The sequence below is a fragment of the Lottia gigantea genome (genome assembly GCF_000327385.1).
Source record: "Lottia gigantea unplaced genomic scaffold LOTGIsca_148, whole genome shotgun sequence".
Taxonomy (NCBI): Eukaryota; Metazoa; Mollusca; class Gastropoda; family Lottiidae; genus Lottia; species Lottia gigantea.
Genome location: NW_008707761.1, coordinates 63,427 through 74,432, shown reverse-complemented (window position 1 = coordinate 74,432; position 11,006 = coordinate 63,427).

The following is an 11,006-nucleotide window of genomic DNA, read 5'->3' as shown; positions in this document are numbered from 1 at the left end:
CCATAAATATAAAATACTTCCTTGTCAGCCATCCTGTAACGGGGCTTGTTCTGTCACGACTGTATTTAGAATAAAGATCAAATAGAGATTAGAGGATTCTGAATTTGAGTGAGTATATACAGAACTATTATATAGAATAAACCATCAGATATATTCCATTTCTAGTCCATAAATATAAAATACCTCCTTGTCAGCCTTCTTGAAACGGGGCTTGTTCTGTCACGACTGTATTTAGAATAAAGATCAAATAGAGATTAGACGATTCTGAATTTGGGTGAGTATACAGAACTATTATATAGAATAAACCATCAGATATATTCCATTTCTAGTCCATAAATATAATATACTTCCTTGTCAGCCATCTTGTAAATTATAGAACAGGGTTTATTTTCTCACAACTGTAGTTAGTATAAGGTTCAAATAGGGACCTGGGGATTCTGAACATAATGAATAAATTTGATTTGGAGTCAATATTCATGTTTAATTTAATTTAAGATATCGCTAGCTATTGTGATTAAATATGTTATGTAAAAATCATTCGTAACAACTTCGGGATTAGTATACTACTAGTTACCCTCGTATATTGAAGGGATGTCGCCATTTTGAAAATATCAACGCTTTTCTTGTCAATCAAAAATCAATCTTCAGATAAATTAACCCCCAAATGGCGCATCTGTCCCTTTAAACTTTTTACTTTCTTTAAAGAGACAGATGTGTCATTTTGGGTAAAAATCGTAAGTAGAAGTCTATCATGTTATTGATTAGAGATTCTACTTGGTAAGGTGGTAGGAGTCTATCATGTTATTGATTGGAGATTTTACTTAGTAAGGTAGTAGGAGTCTATCATGTTATTGATTGGAGATTTTACTTAGTAAGGTGGTAGGAGTCTATCATGTTATTGATTGGAGATTCTACTTGGTAAGTTAGTAGGAGTCTATCATGTTATTGATTGGAGATTCTACTTGGTAAGGTGGTAGGAGTCTATCATGGTATTGATTAGAGATTCTACTTGGTAAGTTGGTAAGAGTCTATCATGGTATTGATTAGAGATTCTACTTGGTAAGATGTTAGGAGTCTATCATGTTATTGATTGGAGATTCTACTTGTTAAGGTGGTAGGAGTCTATCACGTTATTGATTAGAGATTCTACTTGGTAAGATGGTAAGAGTCTATCATGTTATTGATTAGAGATTCTACTTGGTAAGGTGGTAGGAGTCTATCATGTTATTGGTGAGGGATTCTACTTGGTAAGGTGGTAGGAGTCTATCATGTTATTGATTGAAGATTCTACTTGGTAAGGTGGTAGAAGTCTTATCATGTTATTGATTTATTTAAAGATAGTCTGAATAAGAGAGATGGTTGCAAGTTACCTGGCAATTCTCAACGTTCATAATATACAAGTTTCAATATTACAATAGAATCTACACCGTCATATAAACATATTTACATAACAATTCATTATAGGCCTATAATGCCCTCGTCCATAGAAACTTTCGCCATTACTTCCTTATCAACAACTATCATGTGAGTAAGAAACGGGGCTTGTTCTGTCATGACTGTATTTAGAATAAGGATCAAATAGACATTAGAGGATTCTGAATTTGAGTGAGTATACAGAACTATTATATAGAATAAACCATCAGATATATTCCATTTCGAGTCCATAAATATAAAATACTTCCTTGTCAGCCATCTTGAAACGGGGCTTGTTCTCTCACGATGTATTTAAAAAAGGTTTTAATATTATGGAAGTCAATTTGGCGACCTTTTGTGTAGCCACCGATTGCAAATAGTAATACCAACTCGCCCAAAGGCACCAATATGGTTTAACCAATCACTGCCATTGCTTAAAATAAATAAAGATATAAAAATAGTACAGTAGTCAAATAATAGACTTTTACACAAACAATCCCAATTTGTATTCAACAATACGTGCATTAATTAATATTCATCTATATTCAATGGTTAATCATTACGTTACTAAAACATGTAAAAATAAACCAGTGACAAAATATAATATAAATGTATATATAATTACAGTTAATATAGGTCTGTTGGCAATTTATCAACCTTGTATACAATACTCAACATTGAAAGAACCTACTGTAAGTTAAATAAAATATAGATTAAAAGTTGACACATTTATATTACAGGTTAGCTACCCCACTCTCAAATGTAAAGTGTATAGTAATATAGAACCTATACCTATAAGGTATATTAATAATAGTAGTATGTATTTAGTGTGGTCTAGTGATAAAGAGTGTTACAATACGACTAAAGTTATACAATATAATAATATAGGACCTATACCTATCAGGTATAATAATAATAGTAGTGTGTATTGAGTGTGGTCTAGTAATAAAGAGTGTTACAATACGTTTAAAGCTATACAATATAATAATATAGAACCTATACCTATAAGATATAATAATAATAGTAGTGTGTATTGAGTGTGGTCTAGTGATAAAGAGTGTTACAATACGTTTAAAGCTATACAATATAATAATATAGAACCTATACCTATAAGGTATAATAATAATAGTAGTGTGTATTGAGTGTGGTCTAGTGATAAAGAGTGTTACAATACGTCTAAAGCTATACAATATAATAATATAGAACTTATACCTATAAGATATAATAATAATAGTAGTATGTATTTAGTGTGGTCTAGTGATAAAGAGTGTTACAATACGTCTAAAACTATACAATATAATAATATAGGACCTATACCTATCAGGTATAATAATAATAGTAGTGTGTATTTAGTGTGGTCTAGTGATAAAGAGTGTTACAATACGTCTAAAGCTTTACAATATAATAATATAGGACCTATACCTTTGAGGTATAATAATAATAGTAGTGTGTATTTAGTGTGGTCTAGTGATAAAGAGTGTTACAATACGACTAAAGCTATACAATATAATAATATAGGATCTATACCTATAAGGTATAATAATAATAGTAGTGTGTATTGAGTGTGGTCTAGTGATAAAGAGTGTTACAATACGTCTAAAACTATACAATATAATAATATAGGACCTCTATCTATAAGGTATAATAATAATAGTAGGGTGTCTTTAGTGTGGTCTAGTGATAAACAGTGTTACAATACGTCTAAAGCTATACAATATAATAATATAGGATCTATACCTATAAGGTATATTAATAATAGTAGTGTGTATTGAGTGTGGTCTAGTGATAAAGTTTATTACGATACGTCTAAAGCTATACAATATAATAATATAGGACCTATATCTATAAGGTATAATAATAATAGTAATGTGTATTGAGTGTGGTCTAGTGATAAAGATTGTAACAATACGTCTAAAGCTATACAATATAATAATATAGGACCTATATCTATAAGGTATAATAATAATAGTAGGGTGTCTTTAGTGTGGTCTAGTGATAAAGAGTGTTACAATACGTCTAAAGTTATACAATATGATAATATAGGAACTATACCTATAATGTATATTACTAATAGTAGTGTGTATTTAGTGTGGTCTAGTGATAAAGAGTGTTACAATACGTATAAAGCTATACAAGGTAGTAGAAGTCTATCATGTTATTGATTAGAGATTCTACTTGGTAAGGTGGTAGGAGTCTATATGTTATTGATTGTAGATTCTACTTGGTAAGGTGGTAGGAGTCTATCATGTTATTGATTAGAGATTCTACTTGGTAAGAGTCTATCATGTTATTGATTAGAGATTCTACTTGGTAAGATGGTAGGAGTCTATCATGTTATTGATTAGAGATTCTACTTGGTAAGGTGATAATAGCCTATCATATTATTGATTAGAGATTCTACTTGGTAAGGTGGTAAGAGTCTATCATGTTATTGATTAGAGATTCTACTTGGTAAGGTGGTAGGAGTCTATCATGTTATTGATTAGAGATTCTACTTGGTAAGATGGTAGGAGTCTATCATGTTATTGATTGGAGATTCTACTTGGTAAGGTGGTAGAAGTCTATCATGTTATTGATTGGAGATTCTACTTGGTAAGGTAGTAGGAGTCTATCATGTTATTGATTAGAGATTCTACATGGTAAGGTGATAGAAGTCTATCATGTTAATAATATAGGACCTATACCTATAAGGTATAATAATAATAGTAATGTGTATTGAGTGTGGTCTAGTGATAAAGAATGTTACAATACGTCTAAAGCTATACAAGGAGTAGGAGTCAATCATGTTATTGATTGGAGATTCTACTTGGTAAGATGGTAGGAGTCTATCATGTTATTGATTAGAGATTCTATTTGGTAAGGTGGTAGGAGTCTATCATGTTATTGATTAGAGATTCTACTTGGTAAGATGGTAGGAGTCTAATATGTTATTGATTAGAGATTCTACTTGGTAAGATTGTAGGAATCTATCATGTTATTGATTAGAGATTCTACTTGATAAGGTGGTAGAAATCTTTCATGTTATTGATTGGAGATTCTACTTGGTAAGGTGGTAGGAGTCTATCATGTTATTGATTAGAGATTCTACTTGGTACGGTGGTAGGAGTCTATCATGTTATTGATTAGAGATTCTACTTGGTAAGGTGGTAGAAGTCTATCATGTTATTGATTAGAGATTCTTCTTGGTAAGGTGATAGAAGTCTATCATGTTATTGATTAGAGATTCTACATGGTAAGGTGATAGAAGTCTATCATGTTATTGATTAGAGATTCTACTTGGTAAGATGGTAAGAGTCTATCATGTTATTGATTAGAGATTCTTCTTGGTAAGGTGATAGAAGTCTATCATGTTATTGATTAGAGATTCTACATGGTAAGGTGATAGAAGTCTATCATGTTATTGATTAGAGATTCTACTTAGTAAGATGGTAAGAGTCTATCATGTTATTGATTAGAGATTCTTCTTGGTAAGGTGATAGAAGTCTATCATGTTATTGATTAGAGATTCTACATGGTAAGGTGATAGAAGTCTATCATGTTATTGATTAGAGATTCTACTTGGTAAGGTGGTAGGAGTTTATCATGTTATTGATTGGTTGATGCAAAACTCTACCAACAAATGTTCAAATACAAATGTTCAATATCAAATCTCGCTCAACAAATCTTGCGAAACATTTTTCCGAATATATGTCGAATTAATTTTATTATGACGACAAGCCAACCAACATACATTAAGATATTATAGACTATATATAGCCTCTATCATCCAGTTCATTTTCATCGCGTTCAACTACGACGACATTCTGTAAATTTCCGTAAGAAAGAAAAATAGAAACAAATTACAAAAAATGGGAATTATAAGAAACATCCTGCATTCAGACATATTCTCTCAAGTGATAATATATTATTTCAGGATGGGAATACGTGCTTCTTCAGAAGATCATCAAGATGCGGTAAGAGAGCAAATTCTAATTTCAATTACCCTAATTTCTATGTCAGTGGTATACAAGTATTATTTTTCAGGAAGGTATCTATGTCAAGTGTGTCAAAAAAAAGAAAAGTAATAAATAAGTGATCAACATCTGACAAAAGCATGTCAATTGTGAACTCCACATCCCTTTCAGAGAGTCCACATAGCTAGTATTGTTCATTTGTATACACCCACATGGGTGGTGTATATTGGTACCACCCATGTCCGTCCGTCCATGCATCCGTCCGCAATTGCTCGTACACGCTCGAAAAGGCAAATTATTCTTGGCGGTATGAGTGTTTGTAATCACCCAAAGATGAACCCTATTGAAAATCAGAATAATCGAAAAATATTTAGTATGAGTTTTTGCTCTTGTTCTCGTAAACGCGTTCAATTTCGACAAGATCACTGCACAGAAGAACCCAGAACTGTCTTAAACATTACGTGTGTAGCCTAACTATGTGATCCGTCGTAGATCTAAGCTTTCTGAACCCACTTCGATACTTATCTATAAGACTATTACTTTTCATGTAATACCAAAGACGAGTTGCTACCATCATTAAAAGATTTTACATAACGTGGATGTCAGGCTGATGGGTCTGTTTATTTATTTTGACACTTGTATTTGACTCAGGACATTGTAAAAACAACAAGCTTTCATAATATGAAATTATAATCTCTTTATGCATTACTGTTGGGTCTAAGAAAGATAATATCAGTATACATTAGTTACGCTCTCAATCATCCAATGATTCCATCGCACGGAGATAAGAAAATATCACACAGTTTTTGATATTTATATAGTATATTGTCACAAAATATGGAAACAAAACGATAAGGTAAAAAAATTGTATAGCCCTGGCTCTCTTTGGATCACACCAATTTTCACATGTTCTCTCAATCCCATCATGCACACTGTTACCAAGCAACGGTAATATATACCAGAACATCAAGCCACAATATATTAACAATAATTGACTTGACTCAAGACTAGATTAACCGGACGTTCTGGTAAGCATGTGCTATTTTTCGCGCGGGTCGACGATATTTTACACGTTTGCATTTTGAACATATCAGTAACACTGCCATATATTATTTCAGGATGGTGTAACAGCCCTGCATATAGCCAGTCAAGAAGGACATGTAGATGTTGTAAAAATATTGTTAAAGAAAGGAGCTAATATAAATGCTGTAACTAAGGTAAAGATGTAGCTCTGTATAGTCTAGGTCTAATAAAGACCACCTGAACACCTGATGCCACTTGTTCCATTTCCCATTTCTAGATTGATGTGTTATAAGACTCTAATTAAACCACGGGACTGTTTAATTGTGTTCTGATTTTGTCACTACTTACTTCCCTTTATGTAACTCTTCTTCAGGGAGTCTAAATTGTACTCTTTCAAATTTTAGGCGTTTTTACGTTATTCAATCCGATTTGAAGTTATGTGAATCGATCGATTAGAAAGATGGCGGACGATTTAGCCAAATCGATTCGTTTTCATAAATGCGTCAAGTTGACCCAAGTTAAAATATTAACAAAAAATTAAAAATATTGAATAATTGAAATGGTGAAATGGTGAAATGGTCTTTAGGTCTCCGGTGCAGACGTGTCCAGAGCAAGTGTCGACCGAAAATACGAGATGCCGAGGAGTCTGGTATATATTCGTCAGATTTTCACTAAGAATTGTGAATCACGTAATTCTATATTGAAAACAATCATAACTTAAGCAACAAAAATAATCGGTGGTATTGTTTATATCCATGGAAAACCGTGTCAGCATTAAAATCGACTGAAATCATGAAAACATTAAATATACAATAATAACGAAACTTACGTTGTCGACGCCATTTTGATCGCACTCGATCGACTAACTTGCTCGCCAGGCAAAGAAAGAGTGTGTACTCATGTAGATATGACAGTAAACTTGAGTTCTTTACATTAAAGAACCCTCAACTGTAAGATTTTAAAAATGATTATTCTAATACCACTTACCTCCATTCCACACTGCATGGCCTGTCACTAACCGAATGAGGAACAGAAAAGTAGGATATTAAAGTCCATTTTATTTTTCATTCCCCAATTCTTATATCAAAGTTGTTATACTTCATCAATTTTGAGAATCAGGGAAAAATATTACACAGTAAAGAAGATGAAAATTATAAGATACATACAGACATTTTCTTTCAAGTGGTATAATATTTTTCAGGACGGGGATACAGCACTTAATTTGGCTTCTCAAGAAGGTCATCTAGATGTGGTCAAGTTATTACTTGATAATTCGGCTGATGTTAACACCCGATGTAAGGTATGTTTTCACTGGAACACCTGATGCCACTTGTTCCATTTCCCATTTCTAGATTGATGTGTTATAAGACTCTAATTAAACCACGGGACTGTTTAATTGTGTTCTGATTTTGTCACTACTTACTTCCCTTTATGTAAGTCTTCTTCAGGGAGTCTAAATTGTACTTTTTCAAATTTTAGGCGTTTTTACGTTATTCAATCCGATTTGAAGTTATGTGAATCGATCGATTAGAAAGATGGCGGACGATTTAGCCAAATCGATTCGTTTTCATAAATGCGTCAAGTTGACCCAAGTTAAAATATTAACAAAAAATTAAAAATATTGAATAATTGAAATGGTGAAATGGTCTTTAGGTCTCCGGTGCAGACGTGTCCAGAGCAAGTGTCGACCGAAAATACGAGATGCCGAGGAGTCTGGTATATATTCGTCAGATTTTCACTAAGAATTGTGAATCACGTAATTCTATATTGAAAATAATCATAACTTAAGCAAAAAAAATAATCGGTGGTATTGTTTATATCCATGGAAAACCGTGTCAGCATTAAAATCGACTGAAATCATGAAAACATTAAATATACAATAATAACGAAACTTACGTTGTCGACGCCATTTTGATCGCACTCGATCGACTAACTTGCTCGCCAGGCAAAGAAAGAGTGTGTACTCATGTAGATATGACAGTAAACTTGAGCTCTGTACATTAAAGAACCCTCAACTGTAAGATTTTAAAAATGATTATTCTAATACCACTTACCTCCATTCCACACTGCATGGCCTGTCACTAACCGAATGAGGAACAGTAAAGTAGGATATTAAAGTCCATTTTATTTTTCATTCCCCAATTCTTATATCAAAGTTGTTATACTTCATCAATTTTGAGAATCAGGGAAAAATATTACACAGTAAAGAAGATGAAAATTATAAGATACATACAGACAGATTCTTTCAAGTGGTATAATATTTTCAGGACGGGGATACAGCTCTTAATTTGGCTTCTCAAGGAGGTCATCTAGATGTGGTCAAGTTATTACTTGATAATTCGGCTGATGTTAACACCCGATGTAAGGTATGTTATAGGCGTTTTTACGTTATTCAATCCGATTTGAAGTTATGTGAATCGATCGATTAGAAAGATGGCGGACGATTTAGCCAAATCGATTCGTTTTCGTAAATGCGTCAAGTTGACCCAAGTTAAAATATTAACAAAAAATTAAAAATATTGAATAATTGAAATGGTGAAATGGTCTTTAGGTCTCCGGTGCAGACGTGTCCAGAGCAAGTGTCGACCGAAAATACGAGTCTGGTATATATTCGTCAGATTTTCACTAAGAATTGTGAATCACGTCATTCTATATTGAAAATAATCATAATTTAAGCAAAAAAAATAATCGGTGTTATTGTTTATATCCATGGAAAACCGTGTCAGCATTAAAATCGACTGAAATCATGAAAACATTAAATATACAATAATAACGAAACTTACGTTGTCGACGCCATTTTGATCGCACTCGATCGACTAACTTGCTCGCGAGTAAGATTAACCAGATTTTTCCCGTAAACGCGTTTGCTGTAAATCGATAGAGTCGATCGAATCTCGTAAACACGCTTCTTGATATATCTATGGCTCAAATACACAACATTTTGGCGACGAGGCAAACTCAAAGATGAAATTGAAACTTTTGAAGCCTTCAATGGTAATATCAATTGGTATTTAGAACGTTTGGACCATTATTTTGTTGCAAACAAAATTCCAGAGGATACTACAGAAGTTTCAATAAGACACGCCATACTGCTGTCATACATAGAGGGCTCGATGATTTATGTTCACCTGATTTACCTTGGGACAAGACTTTCAATAACTGAAGTAGATTTTATAAGAACATTTTACTCCAAAAAGACTTAGATTCTACACACGTAAACAATCGACAGGAGAATCTATTTCTGATTTCATTGCAGATTTTATAACCAACATTTTGTTTTATGAATTACATTTAAACAAGTTTTTGTGTGATATCTGTATTTATAGATGTTCCGATGTAAAGCTCCATTCTTATCTATTACTTTTTCAGTTTGATTATACAGCCCTGCATAGTGCCAGTCTAGAAGGACATGTAGATGTTGTAAAAACATTGTTAGAGAGAGCATCTAACATAAATAATGTAACTAAGGTAAAGATGTAGCTCTATCTGTGAGGTCTAACAATTAAAGAGTGTGTACTCATATAGATATGACAGTAAACTTGAGCTCTGTACATTTAAGAACCCTCAACTGTAAGATTTTGAAAATGATTATTCTAATTTCTAATGCCACTTGCCTCCATTCCACACTGATTGGCCTGTCACTACACCAATGAGGAAGTGACATTGACACTCCGACATAATCCACGCGACATGTGCTTCACATAGAAATGTCAAACTATGCTTGGTTAACTCGCAGTTCAAAGTTCCCACAAATTTTTCATAGCTTTAGAAAGTTCCCGGTATCAATGTACCAAACTCTTTGATTGTGGTGTATGGCCACCATTTTCTCGTAGTGATACGGTTTTCTTGGAAAAGGCGTCGAGATATTTTAGTGCAACCAATGAGAGACGCCGGAATATGGGCCATCCTCGTGGTTGCGCATAATTAGGTCACAGCGTGACAGATTGAAGTAAACAAAACAGTTATTGTGTTCTATTGTTTCGACCTGGTTTGGAGCGATACGATTAGCGATTTCACATGAAGTAGGGATATGAAAGGGCTCTTTTATAAATATTGATGAACAATTGTAATTTATATAATTCAAGATCTTGCGTAATTCTTCGTAAACGATAATAGCCCAATGCAAGCAAGCCATCCATGGCATGGCTTTGAATGATATGATGCTATATTGATGGGAGATAATATACCGTTACGTGTTCGTCCCTTGACGATCTGCCCACATGCATGTATTGGTAGGACAAATTATCGTTAAAAATATGCAAAATTTGGAGGAAGGGCTAGTGCATTGAAACTCAAGAAAATGAATAAAAAAGAGTGAATAAACTTATATAACTATAATCTAAATACATGTAGGTTACTTATACATACAAATAATAAAACATTTTTTAAAGCATATAGAACTATATTCATTCAAAACAAGAAAGTTAAAAATAATGAAAATCAGAAATGTTGTTAATATCAAACTTTGTATTTAAATATTATAGACAACCAACTTATCAATATCATTATCAATCAAAATCAGAATCATCATCATCTTCTTCATCATTGGGAAGTTCAATCTCTGATTGTTCATTTTTACATAAAACTCTTTTACACATATTTATACATGATATTTTG